Source organism: Pongo pygmaeus, chromosome 6, assembly GCF_028885625.2.
Source record: "Pongo pygmaeus isolate AG05252 chromosome 6, NHGRI_mPonPyg2-v2.0_pri, whole genome shotgun sequence".
Taxonomy (NCBI): Eukaryota; Metazoa; Chordata; class Mammalia; order Primates; family Hominidae; genus Pongo; species Pongo pygmaeus.
The window spans coordinates 65,568,600-65,587,891 of record NC_072379.2 but is presented as its reverse complement, the minus strand read 5'-3'; the positions used below and the strand labels follow the sequence as shown (position 1 = coordinate 65,587,891).

Sequence of the window (19,292 nt, the reverse complement as noted above, 5' to 3'; positions counted from 1 at the left end):
TAGGAAAGACAAATGAGAACTTAATCTTTTAAGAAATGCCTGTGAGTATCTCCATCTTTATTTCCATGAAATTTCATAAGGACAGCAGTAATAATATAACAGTGGCTCTGAGCCACTGTTTCAGCAATGTGTGGGCTGTTTATTTTTTTCCTCTTTTTTTTCTTTGGTGACAAAAACTATATTAAATGCAAAAAATAATCATTAATCAATTTTTTAGCTGCATAAAAATGTGAGTTCATTAGAATTGGGTTTTTTTTTTTTTTTTTTAGGTATACAAGCTATTTATTAACAGACAAGGCCTACAGACTTATTTCTTCTTAGACACACCAACGGTATGGCCACGGCAGCCAGTGGTCTTGGTGTGCTGGCCTCGGACACAAAGGCCCCAGAAGTGGCACAGCCCTCTATGAACCCGAATCTTCTTCAGTCACTCCAGGTCCTCATGGAGCTTGTTGTCCAGAACATTGGCTAGGACCTGGCTATATTTTCCATCCTTTACATCATTCTGTCTGTTCAAGGACCAGTCTGGGATCTTGAACTGGCATGGATTCTGCATAATGGTGATCACACGTTCCACCTTATCCTCAGTGAGTTCTCCTGCCCTCTTGGTGAAGTCAATGTCTGCTTTCCTCAACACCACATGAGCATATCTTCAACCCACATCTTTAATGGCAGTGATGGCAAAGGCTATTTTCCACTGCTCATTGATGTTGGTATCAAGTACTCACAAAATATGCTGAAACTTTTCAGGGATCACTAGAGACATGGTGGCAGCACAAGCAGAGGCAGGCAGGCCTCCTGTGGAAGACCGAATTAGTTTATCCAAACCATATGTACTAATCAGAGTAAGATTTAGTCCAAATGTGGGTGACAAGTACTAAGTTTCTGTAAACACAAGCTGCAGGAGCATCAAGCAGAAACTCAAGAAAAGCCTCCTTTAGATGGTGAAGATGATACTAAGATTTAAATGATGAAAAGGAGTTAGCCAAAAGAACTAGGAAACAAAATGTTCTAGGCAAAGGGAATAGCATGTTCCAGAGTCCAGAAGTGAGAGTTTGGCACAGCTTATTAGGAGATTTGAAGTTACAGCATCCTGGGAGAATGGTAAAGAAAAGTCTGTAGGAATAAACAGCTCAAAATGTAGACTTCATCCCAAGGATAACCACTAAGGGGCTTTAAGGATGGGATTGGCAAGATTAGATTTGCATTTATTAAGATATTTTTGTAACTGCCCAGAAGATGGAACATTGTGAAACATTTGGAAAAACCAGTCAGGGAAAAATATACAAGGTATTTGATTTAAAGTGTAGGTTAATTTGAAAGATAAAAATTATAAAATGTGGACAAAGTCGAGATTCTTCCTGGGTTCACTGTCATACTCAGGAGTTGAACTCTATTTACCAGAAAATAAAGAAATGAAAGGTTACAAACATAGAGAAACATGATTGCTGTATTGTTACTGTTACTGTTGTTGTTGTATGTTGTTGTTTACATCAGTCTTGCAGTGACTACATTTTTTGTCAATTATCTATGGCAACATGAGAAATCAGTTAGTATAGTTTAAAATTACTATTCATTTTACTAACCTCACAATCTATAAATCAGGAATTAGAGCAAGGTTCAGTTGGGAGATTCTACTGCCTCATGTGGCAACAACTGGGGTCACTTGATGATACTGACTTGGTAACTAGTCTGTCTGGAGGGTCCAAAAAGGCTTCAGTCACCAGTTTGGTGTCTTGGCTGGAAGGCAGCATTCAGCTGGGCCACTGTATCTCTCCATATAGTTTTAGGAACTGCTCACGTGGCCTCACCAGCAGGGTGTACAGACTTCTTACATGATGGCTTAGGGCTCTAGTAGCAAGTATGCTCTTTTCATTTTGAACATGTCAGTCAAAGCTGACATAATTCCTTTAACAACTTTATGGAATACTTGTACATCAAATTATATTCCATTCCACAAAGCCTTTCAAAGTAAGTCCTTCTCTATCTAGGGCTTCCTGAGAGGCTGCTGTGAGACAATGGCTCTCAGACAGGAGTCCCCAACCCCCAGGCCATGGACCAGTACCAGTCCATGGTCTGTTAGGAACCTGACCACACAGCAGGTGGTGAGCAGGCAAGCGAGCATTACCACCTGAGCTCCACCTCCTGTCAGATCAGCATTAGATTCTCACAGAAGCACTAACCCATTGTGAACTGCACATGTAAGGGATCTAGGTTGCACACTCCTTAGGAGAATCTAACTAATGCCTGGTGATCTGAGGTGGAACAGTTTCATCCTCTCATCCCAAAACCATCTCCCTCTGGCATGCCCCATCCATGGAAAAATTGTCTTCCATGAAACCGGTCTGGTGCCAAAAAGGTTGGGGACAACTGCTATACAATTTTTAGAAGCCCGTTTAATCAAAAAAGGCTTAAAGGCACGTCCTCGAGATCTTTAGAAGATCTTTCGTCTAGAGAAAAGTGTCTAGAAATCTTATCTTTCTAAGGTCTTTACAAAGTTTCATAATCTCATGCTTGACTTCAACTTTACCCTGAAACAACATTTTACTGCCCTAGATTCAATCCTTGCCTTAAGGCCATTTCTTACTTTGAGAATCTTTTGCTGCCTCAAGAAACTATCTTGGGCTTACTACATTTCCTCTAACTTCTGCTAGTTCCTTTGATAGTTCATTTTTATCTTCTCATATTTTATTATAGGGGGTGAAAAGAAGCCCGTTGGAACTTTCTATATCTTGCTTGGAAATCTCCCCAACCAGGTGCATAAACACATTAGGCATTAGTCATTCTTTCTATTTTTCATGGGACCACAGGTGGCAGGTAGCCAAACCTTCCACCACTGCATAACACAAATTCAGCCTCTAACACTATTTTCCTCACTGTCTTTCCAGCCTTCACTAATGGTTTTCTTAAGGCCTCTACAGCTTTTAGTAACAGCCTCCTCCTTACAAGTAAGCTTCTCCTGAGTGTGGGTGTTTTTAACTTAGCACTTGATCGCCAAAGCCCAAGGTAGTATGAACCCCAAATATCTTTCCTAACTATATTCTTTGATTATTGCACACAAGACACCTAAAATAAGCAACCCTTATAGAATTTTGTTAATGTTAGAAGCCATGTGACTTCTTGAGTGCTGAGATATCTAATAGGTTCTTAAGTTGATCTGAGAGGGAGCACCTGGGAGAAAAAAAAAGTGGACACAGCGTTTTAGCCTCCCAGGATAGACCAGTACTGCCCATATGTCTTTGTACTATGCCCTTGAAAAAATAATAATAATGGTAGGAAAAAAATAGTCAAGGAGGCTAGCATTTTGAAGGGAACATGGGAAAGCCCGGAGAAAAAGGATCAGAAGCAACTGGAGAGAAGAGTGGGTGTGAGAGAAGAGAATTGTGGTTAAGGACACAGCTCTGAAAATGGACAGAGGCTTTAAGAGGCTTTTGATCTACACTTTTATTCAGATAGCAAATTCTGAAAACATCTGAGGCTTTTTGCCTTTTTGTCACTAATACTTTATCGGGGCTGCTTCAAAATGAGTTTTAACAGAAGCACTTTAAAAAAGATTGAGACAAAAGTGTAATAATTGCACACTCAGGCTTGTAATTTCAGAAATTCACAATGTTAAGTGCTCCAAACACACTACTTCAAATTTGGATTCCCTTTCACTCTTCACGAAAGACCAGTCAAGTCAGATTAAAACTGATCACTATTTTCGAGTCACACCAGCAAATGGCTGGAGTCCATTGTCAGAGTGGAAAAACTGTATTTTTTCCATAATTCAAAAATAATTGAAAGAATATAGCTCACCAATTTTGAGATAATGAATTTTTTTAGATAATGGTTAAGTTCAGTCCAATCTTAGAAAATTCCAGCCCCAAAGTTTTTTTTTTTTTTTTTTTTTTTTGGAGAAAATAAAGAGAAAGGAATCGATGAGCAACAACGGCGTGTTAGAGCAAAAACCATCGTTTTTAGCTGTTATCTGTCACAGTCCCTAAAGGAATACAGAATACATTTTTAAAGATACCTTTGTTGACAAAAGTCAAGAGAAAAAATATACTCTCCTGAGTCAAAAGGAGTCACCAACAAATTGTGATACATTTAATTGCTCAGGGTTGATGAGAGGTGGATGAGGAAGAGGGAAGGAGAGACAAGGAGATATATTCCTCTTGAAGCACTGAGGGTAGTTTATCTTCATATATTTTACAGGTGTTTTATACCAGCCTAAAGCGTAGTGCAGGCCCTTACCTTGTCTTCTCCAGAAGAAAAGAAGAAAAAGAAAATGCAAACAAAAAATCATCATCTTGATGGTAAATAGAGGAGGCACTTGTGCAGCCCTGGCCCCTGTCATTGTCTTCACTGTAAGCCGTGTCAGAGCCATCACATCAGGTTGCCACCACAAGATGCATGCAAATAGAGAGAGAGCAAAGCAGACAGCGTGCGCAGCCACCACCTGCACATTTCAGATTGTTGGCAGGTACGTTGCAGCAGACTAAAACAGAATAATTACTGGAGATAGAGTTGGCAAGTATAGTGTATGGGAGAGGCATTCAATTGCACGTGAGTATGATAGGTGAACTATAAAAAAAATGGTGGAGAGGGAGGGGGAAAATTCCCCATTAAACACCAGACAGCTGGCAATTCTGATCTTCCCATTTTGTTTCCTATGAAATAAGAAAGGCTGACCTATGAAGTCAGATGATAGCAGATTTGGGACCATTGATTTAAGCAGGGGACAAAGAGAGTAAACTCTAGGTCTGGAGAGGAAGAGGACCACCTTGAACGCTGAATGGAAAAAGCCGTCACGGGCCAGGGACATACTGGGAAAGATGTGAGAACAGCACAGTACATGAATACATTCAGGGTAGACTATTTCTTTGTAAACACTGGGATTTTTATTTTACCTATCATAAAACTGGGCCAGTCACTGTTCTAAGCACTTTACATTTATTAACTCATTTAAGTCTCTGAGTGACCTTAACATTGCTCTTCTTAACATCTTATATTATATATATATATAGATTTTATATATTTTATATATTTATATTTTATATATATAGATGAGAAGCCAAGTCATGGAGAGTTAAGTGACTTGCCCAAGATCATTTAGCTGTTGTGGCAGGATAGGGAATTCAGCCCAGGCCACCTACCCCCCAAGTACACACTCTTAACCACAACATTAGGCTGTCTCCTAATGAGAATGTATCGGTTGCGCCAGGTGCAGTGGCTCACGTCTGTAATCCCAGCACTTTGGGAGGCTGAGGTGGGCAGATCACCTGAGGTTGGGAGTTTGAGACCACCCTGACCAACAAGGAGAAACCCCATCTCTACTGAAAGTTCAAAATTAGCCAGGTGTAGTGGCACATGCCTGTAATCCCAGCTACTCCGGAGGCTAAGGCAGGAGAATCACTTGAACTCGGGAGGCGGAGGTTGCGGTGAGCAGGAGATTGCAGCATTGCACTCCAGCTTGGGCAACAAGAGCAAAACTCCGTCTCAAAAAAAAATAAAAAATAAAAACAGAGAATGTATAGGCATGTTAAATGGGATGTTGTCAGAAATTTACAAAGAACAGCAACCAAAAAATGATCATTTTATGAAAGTTATCTAAACTATTCAAAGTGAATAGCATTATGTTCCCGAATGTTAGTTATTTGCATAAGAGCATTTTTTCTGTGTAAATCTCTGATAACATCCTATTTATCAAAGTTTTATCAATTGAATGCCTAAAACATATTATGACTCATTCTTTAAAAAGCTGAAATATGTACATATGTATGTTACACACTTTCCCCAAATTGCAGTTGCATGTTGGGCTGGGATGATCGGCCTCAAGGTCACAGACCATGGGGCCATTAGCATCTACCTAGTTTTTATCATTTGAGCCACTCCTAACAGTAGCACCTTAATTTCACCCAGCCAGAGTCCATGCTCCCTTATCTTCCTAGCAATACCACTCTTCCCCCATTTCCTCAGATATCTACTCCAAATTAGCGATTTTCCCTTGGCAATCCTTATTAAGCTAGGAGTAACCATGTGACTTGTTACCCTCATTAGATTAAAGAAAATAAGTTATGTCCTGTTATAACCCAAGGTTCCTTTCCCATTTCTCTCTCTTTCTCTCTCTCTTTCACTCTCCTCTCTCTCACTGCATGAGGTCAAAGAAACATCCAGCCCTGGCAGTCTTCTTGCATCACCTACAAGGTAAATCAGCTTAGTACAAAGCCTGACAACTGCAGAAGGGGAGACGAAAAGAACTAGGTCCTTGATAGTATCATTGGGCAGCTGATTGTACTGTGCCTGGAACCTACTTGACTTTTGAGCTTCCTGTCTTTTGAGACAAATTTCCATATTGTTTTTCTGTTACTTGAGGCCAAAAGCATCCTAATTGTTACAAGCCTAAGACCTGCACTCTTAAATAGAACACTTCCCTGCATGCTCCATCTAGGCCCTGAGCAGCTTTAACACCAATATCCAAATACTTCTGGATCTAGAGTTTTTAGCTGTGAGACCCTTTGAATCTAGAAGACTCTTGGAGGCTGTCCAAAGTTATGAGCAAATAAGCTTTGAGACTCTCTTAATGTACTCTGTACTCTGGCAGTAGCAATATCTTGGAAAGGAGTAGGGTGAGAGTAGACCAATGAGGATCAGTGGGCAGCAGAAATTTGTCAGAGGAAAGAGTCTTCATTTTCTTACTGGAGTTGCTATTTTCCCCCTTACAGCATTGGTGTAGTGGGTAGGAAAAAGGGCACATTTTTCAGTAAGAATGCTAATATCAAACATTGACTTCACCACTCATTAGCTGGGTGACCTTAAGCAAATTACTTAGCCTCAATAAACCTGTTTCCCCACTTGCAAAAATAGGAGTAATAAACCTGTTGCCTCTATTCTTGTGAGGATTATAGATAATAGATTCTCAATGACATGTACTAAGTCCCCAAAAGGTAACGATTATTATGATCTTTGATTCTGCATCACTAGTTTCCAACACTCTCATTTATCCAACAAACAACTATTGAGCACCTACTATATTGCCAAGTATTGTCATAGGCACCAGTGCTTAATAACACGTTTATTGCACATCAGTATATATTATAAGGAAAATATTTATGCATTAGGTCTAGAAATTAGGTAGATACTAATCAGATAGATGTGAACAAGTGTATATATACCTCTATTTTTTGAAATCTTTCTCTTAGGATGCATTTTCCTCCTTTTTCAGTCCTATTATAACTTACTCAAACAAGAAGGTACAGAAGCTAGGACTTCCTTTTAGGAAAATCACATTCTTGTCTCCTTCTAATCCAAACTTTGTAGTCTACTTTGTTAGGGAAAAGATATGGTAAAGTTTGAAGATGAATATGAAGAACTCTATGTGGGAAGAATGAGGACAAGTCCAGCCACTTCTCCTTTGTAAGACTATGAGTTGAGATAATCATCCTGATGCGTCACCTTAAAGTTGATTCTTGTTCCAGAGGTGAGGAGCCAACCTCCCTGCATGCCAGGAGGAGCCACCCCAGCTGTCCTTAATGATATTTTCATCTCTGGACACTTCTCAGCAATTCTGGACAGGTAGCATAAGGAAGTTGGCATATTCCTTTTCATATGCGGTAGGACCAGAAACGGCCACCCAAGAAGAGAAGAACTTCTGAAGAATTCATGAATTCATAGGTGTGGATTAGGTTTTCTGCCCACATGGAGATTTATCCTTCAGCTTTCCAGAAAATGTTATGATTAATTGAGGGGAGAGTGGTTTATCTATGCTTGACTTGAGGCTTTAAAGGCGGAGCTATTTTCCTGAGGCCATTCTGTTGCTGGAGGCAATAATCGTTAAAGAAATTTCCCAAGAGAGTGGAGAATCTTTGAGTTTCAGGAACTCAGAGTATAGTGGCTCCTCCCTACTTGGTGATTTTTTTCTCCCCCTCCATTGCCAGCTCTGGAATTCTCAATGTTATTTTGTTAAGGGAGTTTGCAGTTTCCATTCATACTAATCCAAGTGGATTAGCTCACTGAATTTTTCTCATTTCCCTCCAACTGAATGACTCTCCTTTGGAGACTCTGCTGGAAATTGGTATTATCAAGAAAAGTGGTAACACAAGTGAAATCACTTTCGTTTCGCTGTGTCCCCAACAAGGACAACTAACATGTAAACTTTGCCAACACCTGCTTGATGGGTTAAATAACTGGCCAAGTATCTTCAGTCAATTACTAGTATTGTGAAAAACAGTTCACTTTGACCTTCTGAGGACTATAACTATTACTCCTCTATTTGGCTTCTGTATTTATATAGTCTGTTTGTTTTTCATAACAATGGACCAACTGGTTTCTTTAAAAAAAATTATCAAGATAAAATAATTAAACACCACAATCTTGACAAAGCCTCTTTTTGGCTCTGTGCTTTGGAGATTAGAAAAGGGTATAACTTATGGTCTCTAAATTCCAAATGTGTCAGAAGCAAGATGTAAGTCAGATAAGACTGAACAGAAATGAGAAGGCAGGAGAGGATGGCTTGTTACATGACTGTGGTGGAATGCATGCCTAAGACATCTGCTGGCTAGAGTGATCAAGGCAGGAGTTGTAAGAAGACCTTGAAGAATGGGTAGGATATAAAGAATGACAAATGAGAGAAGGAGAATTCTGGCAGGAAAGAAGAGTGTCAAGGAAGGCACCATAGTGAATGTCCAGCTTTTCTGGACCACAGGAAGGCTGAGCTTCTATACCAGAGCCAGTCAGTTTAGCTTTGAGTATTAAATTCAGGTATTTCAATTGTGTCTTGCAAGCACTGGAGAGACATTGAAGACTGCACAGGTAAATGTTATGAAGAATGTGGAATTTTATGACTATTAATCTGGCAGGTGTGGGAGGGAGGGATTAGAAAAGAGAAGAGAGGGGTCGAGTGCAGTGGCTCACACCTGTAATCCCAGCACTTTGGGAGGCTGAGGCAGGCAGATCACTTGAGCTCAGGAGTTTGAGACCCACCTGGCCAACATGGTGAAATCCTGTCTCTACTAAAAATACAAAAATTAGCTGGGGATGGTGGTGGACCCCTGTAATCCCAGTTACTCGAGAGGCTGAGGCAGGTGGCTCACTTGAACCTGAGAGGTGAAGGCTGCAATGAGCTGAGATCACACCACTGCACTCCATCCTGGGTGATAGAGCAAGACAGAAAGAAAGAGAAAAAAATTAAGACAGAAAGAAAGAAAGAGGAAGACAGGAAGTGATTGCAGAGGCCATAGCATCCTAAATCAGGATGCAGTTAGCGGGGATAGCAGGAAGGGAGTAGCAAGATGATGATGAACAATTATTTTCCCTGTGAAAACTCATTGAAAGTTTCATATTTCTTCACTGCATTTCATGGGGAAAAAATTACAATATTGTCTTCAGGAAGTTCAAAATGCAGATCATGATACAGTTCTGATTTTTTCAGACCTGAAGAGTAATATTAAAAGCTTAGCAGTTATATCTGCAGTATAGTCCAGAATCCATTCTCTTCATTGTGTGTAATATGGATAAGTAAAATATGCTTCCTGTGAATGATTTGTTAGTAAATATATCAATAATAATGTATAAAGAAAACATATCTAAAATTTAATCAGGGTTTCTTATTATAAACTATATGAATCAGTAAGATAACATACTTGGAGTGGAATCTTCAAGTCAATGTTCAGATACCAGCCTTTAAATTAAATTTTAGTCATCAAATCAGGTCATAAAATGTCATAGCCTAATTCTCACATCATGACTGAGAGGGTAACTAAAGACAGATAAATGATTTCTCACCTCTCATCCTTGCCTCTCCCTTCACCCGAATCTTGATTATGGCAAAAGCCATGTTGCGAGCTACTTGGTGGCTGAGCAAGTCTTTCTTAACCTTTTATTTATTCTCATACATATAAATCAGAATGGGGCAAAAGGCAACATTACTAACTGCCAACTTTGTCTAACACATGTAGTCCCTTCCCTGCTCCGTGCTCTGGTTAGGATCGCAAAACTCAAAGAAATACGAGAAGAACCAATAATCCTGACAGATACAGGGACAGAGAATGAGGACCAGCTGCTTTTCTTCCGTCACACCCCCTCAACATCCCTCCCAATAGGCTGGGCTTTCTCCATCTACAGGAGAAATTGTTTTAATCCTTTAAAAAAAAGTTTAGCTAGGTTCTCATTTTCAACTCTTAGGGCTCAAAACTACTTCATAGCTAAGGCAATTTTTAAACTCTTGACTTCTTTAAGGCAGATACCATATTTTATTTATTTTAAATGCCATTTTCTTTGCTCCATCCTTTTAATACCTATCTTAGACACTGGAAAACAGCAGACTCTTGGTTGATATTTATTGAGCAGAGTTTTTGAATCATACTTTTTTAAAGATATAGATTGAAAACACATAAACCAAAAGAATCAGGAGCCAAGATAATTTTAATAAATTACACATTTAGCTTTCAGGTGTAGTATATAGCCACTGTAGTATTCCTTTGAAGAGAGCACTGGGCCATGTGGTTTTTAGACACTGGCTGATGCTGAAATATCCTATCCATTGCAACCTGACAAAATGCAACAGAGGGTGATTCCTTATTGAATGGCCCTCAGATGGTTAATTTTGTTTCCTGATGGCAGATACCAAAGCTACAGAAGAGCTGTTCTTGTTGTTCAAAGGGCCTTTTCAATTTTTAATTTGACAAGGAGAGTTACATGGTCGATGATACATGCAGACCAGCAGTTATCTCTCATCATCAACTTCTTTGGTACTTTTCAACCCATCTTGGCTGAAAGCAGCTCTATTGTAGGTACTTTTTCTAGCTCTAGCCTACATGTTGTGTGGTTCAATGACGAGATCCCTGATAAACTGGAACAGAGAATGAGGAAATGGGCTCTTAAATGATCAACTGATCGTTCACTTCTCTAGGTTTAGTTTCTGCCTGACAGACTTATTAAAGAAAGGAGTCACACAAAGAAAACTCAGAATATGTCCCCCAGGTCCTGGTCAAATGAGAATCACAAACCCAGAGGGCACCTTAGAGGTCATCTCATCTGACTTTGCCATTTTAGGGCAAAAGGAAACTGACACGCAGAGAATTAGATGACTCACCCAAGGTCATGCAGCTCATGTTAGAGCCAAGACAGCTTGTACAGTCTACTTTCTTGCTGACATTTTTTGCTGACTGATGTTAGGGAAATCAAGAAGATGCCCTAGTTTTTCAAAAACTTTCCCAAGAATAACATTGTGTGAGGGATTATTGTGAGGGTTCTTGGTTTCCATAGCTAAATCACCATTTTAAATGGGTGAGGTACTGGGAGGAACACTGGATGTGAATTTGGAATTGGTGGGTTTTGTATAAAACCATTGCTATAATTTATCGAGCACTTATCGTTTGCTAGACATTGTACATACATTATTTTTATCTTCACAATGAATCTGGAAGGAGCCCTATTTTGTAGAAAAAAGGCTGAGGCTTAGGGACTTGAAATATCTTTCCCGGTGTCATGAAGGTTTTCAAATCTAGTGTTTGATTGATTCCCACAACCCTACTCTTTTCCCTGGACCACACTACACATATTAATAATGTGCCCTTAGGCAAGTTACTTAATGTCTCAAAACCACAGTACAGTCTCCTCAACTGTAAAATGAATACATTAATATTCTTCCTAGCATTGGTGCATGATAAAATGAGAACTAATGTATGCATATGGAGTACCTGGTTTTGGACTTGACGCACAGAAGATATTCAACAAAAGCTAGTTCCATTCTACACCTATATCCCTCTCCTATTTGAATTTTTCAGCAGGATTTACATTTGGAACTATATTGACTTGTGTTGAAGAGAGAAATTTGAAACACTTGCAAGGTGTAAGAAAAGGACAGAAATGGATTAAATATTTTAGATGATAATCCCAAACTGTCAGAATAACCTGACAGCAAAATTTAGATGGTAGAGAACATGCTCCAAGCCTGTTTCTTCAGAGTGAAATAATTGAATCAACCACAGTCAAAGAAAGGACTAACTCTCAGAATCCTAAGTTTGAAATGCAGGTAGGGTTTCCAGAAAAATATGTTCAATATTGAAGTAAAGTATTACCTTCATTGGACAGTGGATTTTTTTTTCTAAGTCTGCTTTATTGATCCTACCCTGTATGTTCTATACAAAGTGAAAAGATGCAGGCATATCCATTTAATAATTGCAAGTAGGCGTCAGAAATTATTTGACCATTTCTTGAAGCAATGTACATTCTTTTGTACTACACTTCTGAAATTATAGTCTAAAATTTACAAAAATCCAATTTGCATGCAATCTTTCAGAAATACTTCTATTGTATTTAGCCAAGAACACTTTTTAGAGTTGATAGCAATCAAAGAGGTATATATTAAGAGGATAACAATGTAATAAAAACACAAATAAAAAGAATATCATGCTTGACTCAGGCCCCCAAACAGAGAGTGGAGGACTGATAAGGAAAATCACAATGGAACAAAACAAGATCAGTAAGTGTTTAGACTTGGTAATTCACCATAGGAAAAATCATCACACAAATTCTTGAATGAAAAACTGTGTGTTTATGACTGAAATATGAGCAGACAACTTCTTTTAAACATTTTATCACACAAGACTTGAAAGAAAGATGACTTCTAAACAAAAAGCTGTGTTGTCTAGAATGTAAGTTGCAAGATGGTGCAGCTGGTCTGTGTTTATCATTTATTGCTTTTTCTATTACATTAGCATAGTGTTTTGCCTAGAGGGAGTACTTAAATAATTATTAAATTAGTGAAAATAAGGAATAAGGTCTAATCTGTGGTAGAAGACAAGTTCACCGGAGAGCTGCTGAATAAAGATTTGGCCCAAAATGTGCGTGGTATAAGGTGAAGAATTCTCAAGGCTTTGGGAGTTTACCCCTTGCCCTAGTGTGCCCTGGACGTGAGACATGGAGTTAAGGGAGATTATTTTGGAACTTTAAGATTTAATGGCTGCCCTGCTGGGTTTCAAACTTGCATGGGACCTGTAGCCCCTTTCTTTTGGCTGATGTCTCCCTTTTAGAACAGGAGTGTTTACCCAATGCCTGTACCCCCATTGTATCTAAAAAGTAACTAACTTGTTTTTTTATTTTACAGGCTCATAGGTGGAAGGGACTATTAGCCTTGTCTCAGATGAGACTTGGGACTTTGGACTTTGAGTATGCTGGAAGGAGTTAAGACTTTGGGGAACTATTGGGAAGAGATTATTATATTTTGCAATGTGAGAAGGACATGAGATTTGGAGGGGCCAGGAGTGGACTGATATGGTTTGGATCTGTGTCCCCACCAAATCTCAAGTCAAAATGTAATCTCTCATGTTGGAGTGGGCCTGATGGGAGGTGATTGGATCATGGGAGTGCAGTTCTCATGAATGGTTTAGTACCATCCCCTCTTGGTACTGTACAGTGATAGAGTTCTCATGAGATTTGGTCATTTAAAAGTGTGTAGCACCTCCCCATTCTCTCTCTTCCTCCTACTCTGGCCATGTGAAGTGTCTCACTCCCCTTTTGCTTTCCACCATGATTGGAAGCTTCCTGAGGCCTCCCCAGAAGCAGAAGGAGCTATGCTTCTTGTACAGCCTCCAGAACTGTGAGCAAATTAAACCTCTTTTCTTTATAAATTACCCAGTCTCAGATATTTCTTATAGCAGTGTGGGAACCGACTAATACACAGAGGGTTCTGTATTAGTGTCATTGTGCTGGTTTTTCTGTGGGTAATGCAAGACAGAAAAATCTGCCTAAACACATTTTATGCTACAGTATTGTCTTCCTAATGCCTAGCATCCTTTTCCACTGGGCATTAGTTCAGAGTCTGCCTACCATTCTTTACCATGGAAGGAGGTAAATTACAATTACAGCAAGTATTTTAAAATAAATTTTCTATAAAATATCCCAAGTCCCTGTCTACAAGTTACCAATTATGGAGTGAATCTTGGACAAGTCACTTTAATAGCAGATATTGAAGGTGCTCTGGAAAAGTAAGTGATGTTCCGATTTTTGTATAAACAATACTTCTCTGATTTAAAGGAGTTTCAGAATACTCTATGAAATTAATCAGCATACATTCTGCAATTTAAAATACATTGTTATTATTGTAGTGCAGTAATTGGGTAGAGTGGCTTTTATACCACAGGATTTGTCTTTATAAAAGTCCTTTCCATTCAGGATGTGGAGCTGTTCCACCTCCTAAGGACATAGACACTCCTGGGATTCAGTCTAGTCTTCACAGGGCCCAGGATTAGATTGAAATGCAAAATTTGAGACTTTTAAGATGAATTTTTTGTTCCTTGTGTGTCCCCACCCCATTCTTCCATGTTGCAGCTGACTCCCATCTTTACTGTATAGAAACTTTCTCCATTTTCTGGGCACTTTGTATTACATCTCCAGAATGCTATAATCTTACCTGGCCTGACAGTAGAATTCTGATCCTGTTACAAACCTGCATCCACCAAATGCTGGATGAACTCTCTCTAATGACAGCTGGCTTCCAGTCCCACTTGGCAATCAACGGGGAAGGTGGAGGCTTTCTTCCTATTTTCAGGCTAAATAATGGTCATAGAGAAGAGAAGCTGCAGACCCAGACTCAGAGAAGACTATATGCTCAGCATCCTCTTAGAGAATTGTGTGGGACTAGGCATAAGAAAGAGGAAGGAAGACATTTCTTTTCTTTAAGTTATAAAAATGGAATAAACTAGTACACCAGAGGAGGTAATTTACCCAAATCATTCCGATGGCACAAACAAGTAAGTTATTGACACACACATGACTGCAGAATTGGCCCAGTGCTTTACAATCACTACTTGGCTAATCCTTCTCAGAACTGTTAAAAGCAGGCAGGCAGGAGGATGCTTTCCAGGAAACCATGGAAATGTTTGCTTCCATGTCTCAATGTTTTGAAAGTGTTGGTCTTGTTTCCTCAGCTAGAATACAAACTCTTTGAAAAAAGGAACCACATCTGGGTGTAGTTGACAGAATTCTAAAATGGCCTTGTAATCTCTGATTCCTTTTGTTATGCCAGCATAATGTGTTCCCCTCTGAGTAAGGGCTGGACCTCAGACTTGTTTCCGACTAGTAGAATGTGGTAAAGGTGACGAAATGAAAGGAGGAAATTATTCTTCTAGCCTTAAACAAGCAGATAGCCATATTAGAAACAGCCCATGAAGAGGGTCACAGGGCAGAGAACTGCATTTATTTGTTGAGAGCAGTCCCCAGCCAACAGCCAGCAAAAACTGTGAAGACTCAGTCCTCCAATCACAAGGAGGTGAATTCTTCCAACCATCAGAGGAATCTTTGAAATAGATCTTCCCCTAGGCAAACCTTCCAATCAGAACACACCTTTGCCAATGCCTTGACTGCAGCCTGGTGAGACCTTGTACAGAGAACACATTTAAGCTGTGTCCAGACTCCTGACCCACAAAAACTGTGAGATAACAAATATGTGTTGTGTTCAGGCATGGAATTGTGGTAATTCATTTTGCAGCAATAGTAGTAAGAGATTACAGAAACTACACTACACATTTTAGCAGAATTCAGGCCACTTACATAATTCTAATCTCACGGCCTTTCATTAGTTTTACAAAGGCAGTTTCAACACCCAAATAAAGAGTTGGGCAGTTTAAGGGGGGGACTATTATTATCTTTGCTTTAAGGTTAAACTATAAACTAAATTCCTCCCATGGTTAGCTTGGCCAACGCCCAGGAATAAGCAAGGACAGTCACCCTGGGAAACTAGAAGAAAGATTGAGTCAGCCATGCTAGATTTCTCTTACTGTCATAATCTTTGCAAAGGTGGTTTCAAGAGGCTTGCCCTGTCAAAGTGCCTGCCAAACACACGTGGTGATGCCAGCTTCAAGTTGGTATAGCCACCACCATGCCCCACCTGGAGACCCCCTGAGGCACACACAACCAGACCCCGACCCTCCCCATGCTCACAAGCAGGTCCTTGGGGTGGGCCGTAGAGAGTAGTAGAAGTTTCTGGGAAACCAGAAGGTGGTTGGGAGAAGCCAGGGCACCAGAGTGTGTCGAAGAACCCAGCCATGGAAAGTTGGGAGTGACAGGAAGTGGGACCATGCAGAGTCCAGGCTCCATTGTACTATCAGACTTCACTGCCAAAACACAAAATCAAAGATAAAGAGAATTTTAATACAATAGGCCCACAGCATTAAATCTTAAGTGTGGGCCTTTCTAAGCACAGGACCCTGTGTGACTGCACTGATCACAAGCTCTTGGAGCCACCTGGCTTGAGGGGAGTACCAATTAGGAGGGTGTGGAGGGGGTATGTTCTATATACTGATTTTACTCTTCTCTCTATTCAGTCCCTCCAAGTCCAATACTCTCATTTACTTTCTCTGTACTCCTCTATCCCATGAATTTGTATATGCACTTGGGAATGAGCATAGAATTGTGGGGGAGCTTCTTCCAACTTGTGTTTAGAGTCTTCTTTGTGGTGCATCAGACACTTTCTATCTCCTTTGCTGTGGTAAGAACCCCCTCGCCTGAAAAAGTGGATTCTTCGTGGTCTAGCTAAAATGGGAGTGAAGTCCCAGGGTGAGAAGAAAAAACTTGCAATAAAAAGTGTAACTGCTTGGTATATAAAAATTATTTCCACCTGCAGGAGTCCTATTACTTTATCATAAAAATCAGTGTGTGTGTGTGTGTGTGTTTATGTGCACGCGTGCCCATGTACACGCACCCATGCAGGAATATATAATGTACCTGTTCATGTATGGAAATGAGTTTTGCTGAAGAATCCAAGAAATATATGAGAAGCACACATTTAAATGTATACTTTACTGTCACACAAAATAGGCTTTATTGATAGTTACTGCTATTGGGGAAGTTTTTGGATGAGCTCAGTGAGCCATATTTTGCTCTTTCTAATTGGCCATTGTATCAGTCCATTCTCACACTGCTAATAAAGACATACCCAAGACTGGGTAATTTATATAAAGAAAAGAGGTTTAATTGACGCAGTTCTGCTGGGCTGGGGAGGCCTCAGGAAACTTACAATCATGGTGGGAGGGGAAGCAAATACATCCTTATTCACATGGCAGCAGGAAGGAGAAGTGCTGAGCAAAGGGGGGAAAGCCCCTTATAAAACCAACAGATCTTGTGAGAACTCACTCACTATCACAAGAACAGCATGGGGATAACCACCCCCATGATTCACTTTCCTCCCACTGGGTCCCTCCCATGACACATGGGGACTTTGAGAACTACAATTCAAGATAAGATTTAGGTAGGGACACAGCTAAACCATACCAGCCATAATAATGTATTTTTTTTAAACAAATACCTCCTCTTAATGGGACTGAATCTTGGGTCTCTACCCACTACTTCACTTCAATCAAAGATGTTTGATACATAATCCAGTAATATGATTTTCAAAAGGACATTAGGGAAGACAATCCACAGAGTAATCCTGTTAATATTTCTGCTATTGAGACATCTTTTTCCTATATTTAGAATATCCAGAAAGGATAGAATCTAAATATTTAAATGTCCCACAGAAAAAAAAATCTAACAACTGGAAAATGTCTTAAAAGCCTATAAAGTCTGGTGCTAGATAATCAGAATCAGCTAACAAGATTCATTTTTATTAAAGCATTTCAAATGATCAAGTCACTGACGCGTTTTAACACTATAATGACATAATACCCTTTCCCCAACTCTTCGAAGAGGCAAAATGTTCACAGATTAAGCAAGTTCAACTGCACACAATGTTTTCATAAGCACAGGAATATTACTCCATAAGAAATACTTCTGGTATGAATGATGAGATTTTGAGAAAGCATTATTTTGGTATAAAATGATCTAGTGGCCTGTGGTTATCAATTACTTCAGGCCCAGTCATCTTTCCCTTCCTCCCCCAGGTTCTCTGTCTCCTCGATGACAAAGGGAGTTCTGAGCATGGAAGAAATGAACCAAATGATGAGGTGAACAAGAACCTGACCCCACCTAAATTTTTTTCTCCCCCTGCAACCCTCCCCACCTTTTTGTTGTGTGTAATAACTGAGAGTGTGGCAGGAGGTAATCAACAGAGAGGCACAGACACTTGAAGCAAAGATAGAACAACATTTCCTGCCAGGAAGTAATCTCAACTTTCAGCTTTAATTCCAGCCCTAACACTCATCCTCATAAGAATGAAAAAAGAAGTGAACAGTGATGCTTTACTCACTGTGCAAGAACTAAGTTGTCCAAGGACCCAATGCAGTGGCCCTGTAGACAAAGGATGCTGGGGCAATGTAATCATTATTATCGAGAGGAGGTATCTGACTTCTGTGCCCTATAGAGGGCTGTAGAATACAGTAACCTCATGCGGAACTGGGTGGCCTGAAGAGACTCATTTGCATGGGAAATGCCAGAAGAACTACTGTCTAGTGTCTATGCTTTGCTGGTCTAGAATGCCCTTATTATAAATTCAGAACAGGCTCTGTAGCCCAGGCTGGAGAGCAGTGGAGCAATCACAGCTCTCCGCAGCCTCAACCTCCTGGGCAATCCTCCCATCTCAGCCTCCTGAGTAGCTGAATTAGAGGTGCACCACCACATCTGGCCAATTTTTTTCGTATTTTTTTAATAGAGACAGGGTGTCACTATGTTGCCCAGGCTGGTCTGGAACTCCTGTGATCAAGTGATCCTCCTGCCCTGGACTCCCAAAGTGCTGGAATTATAGGCTTGAGTCCCAGGGCCCATTGAAACTTTTTTTAGTTCATGGAGGAATGACTCAGCACACTCCCATGGACAGGCAGTATGGCAGAAGTTTAGAACATTCATTCTAAAATAAGACACAACCTGGTTTCAAATCCTGCCACTACCTCATACAAGCTGTAGGATATTGAGCAAGTCACTTAACTTCTCAAAATTCAGTTTACTCATTTGTAAAATGAGTCTACTGAGAACTCCTTCCTAATGGGGTATTGTAAGGGTTAAAATTGAGAGTTTATGTAAAGTCTTAACTCAGTGCCCGGCACATGGGAAGGACACAAGACAAGTTGGCTCAGTGTCATGACCACCAGTGATTTCTTATATAATTCATACGTTGTCCACATTTTTTTTTTTTTGAGACAGAGTCTCGCTCTGTCACCCAGGCTGTAGTGCAGTGGCACGACGTCCGCTCACTTCAAACTCTGCCTCCCAGGTTCACGCCATTCTCCTGCCTCAGCCTCCAGAGTAGCTGGGACTACAGGCGCCTGCCACCACACCCGGCTAATTTTTTGTATTTTTAGTAGAGACGGGGTTTAACTGTGTTAGCCAGGATGGTCTTGATCTCCTCATCTCGTGACCCACCCGCCTCAGCCTCC

General features: G+C 40.2%; 1 pseudogene; it reads right to left on the bottom strand.

Moving 5' to 3' along the window:
• Window positions 1-307: 307 nt before the first annotated feature.
• On the bottom strand, window positions 308-766 carry LOC129041239 (small ribosomal subunit protein uS13-like; annotated as a pseudogene).
• Between the last annotated feature and the right edge of the window lie 18,526 nt (window positions 767-19,292).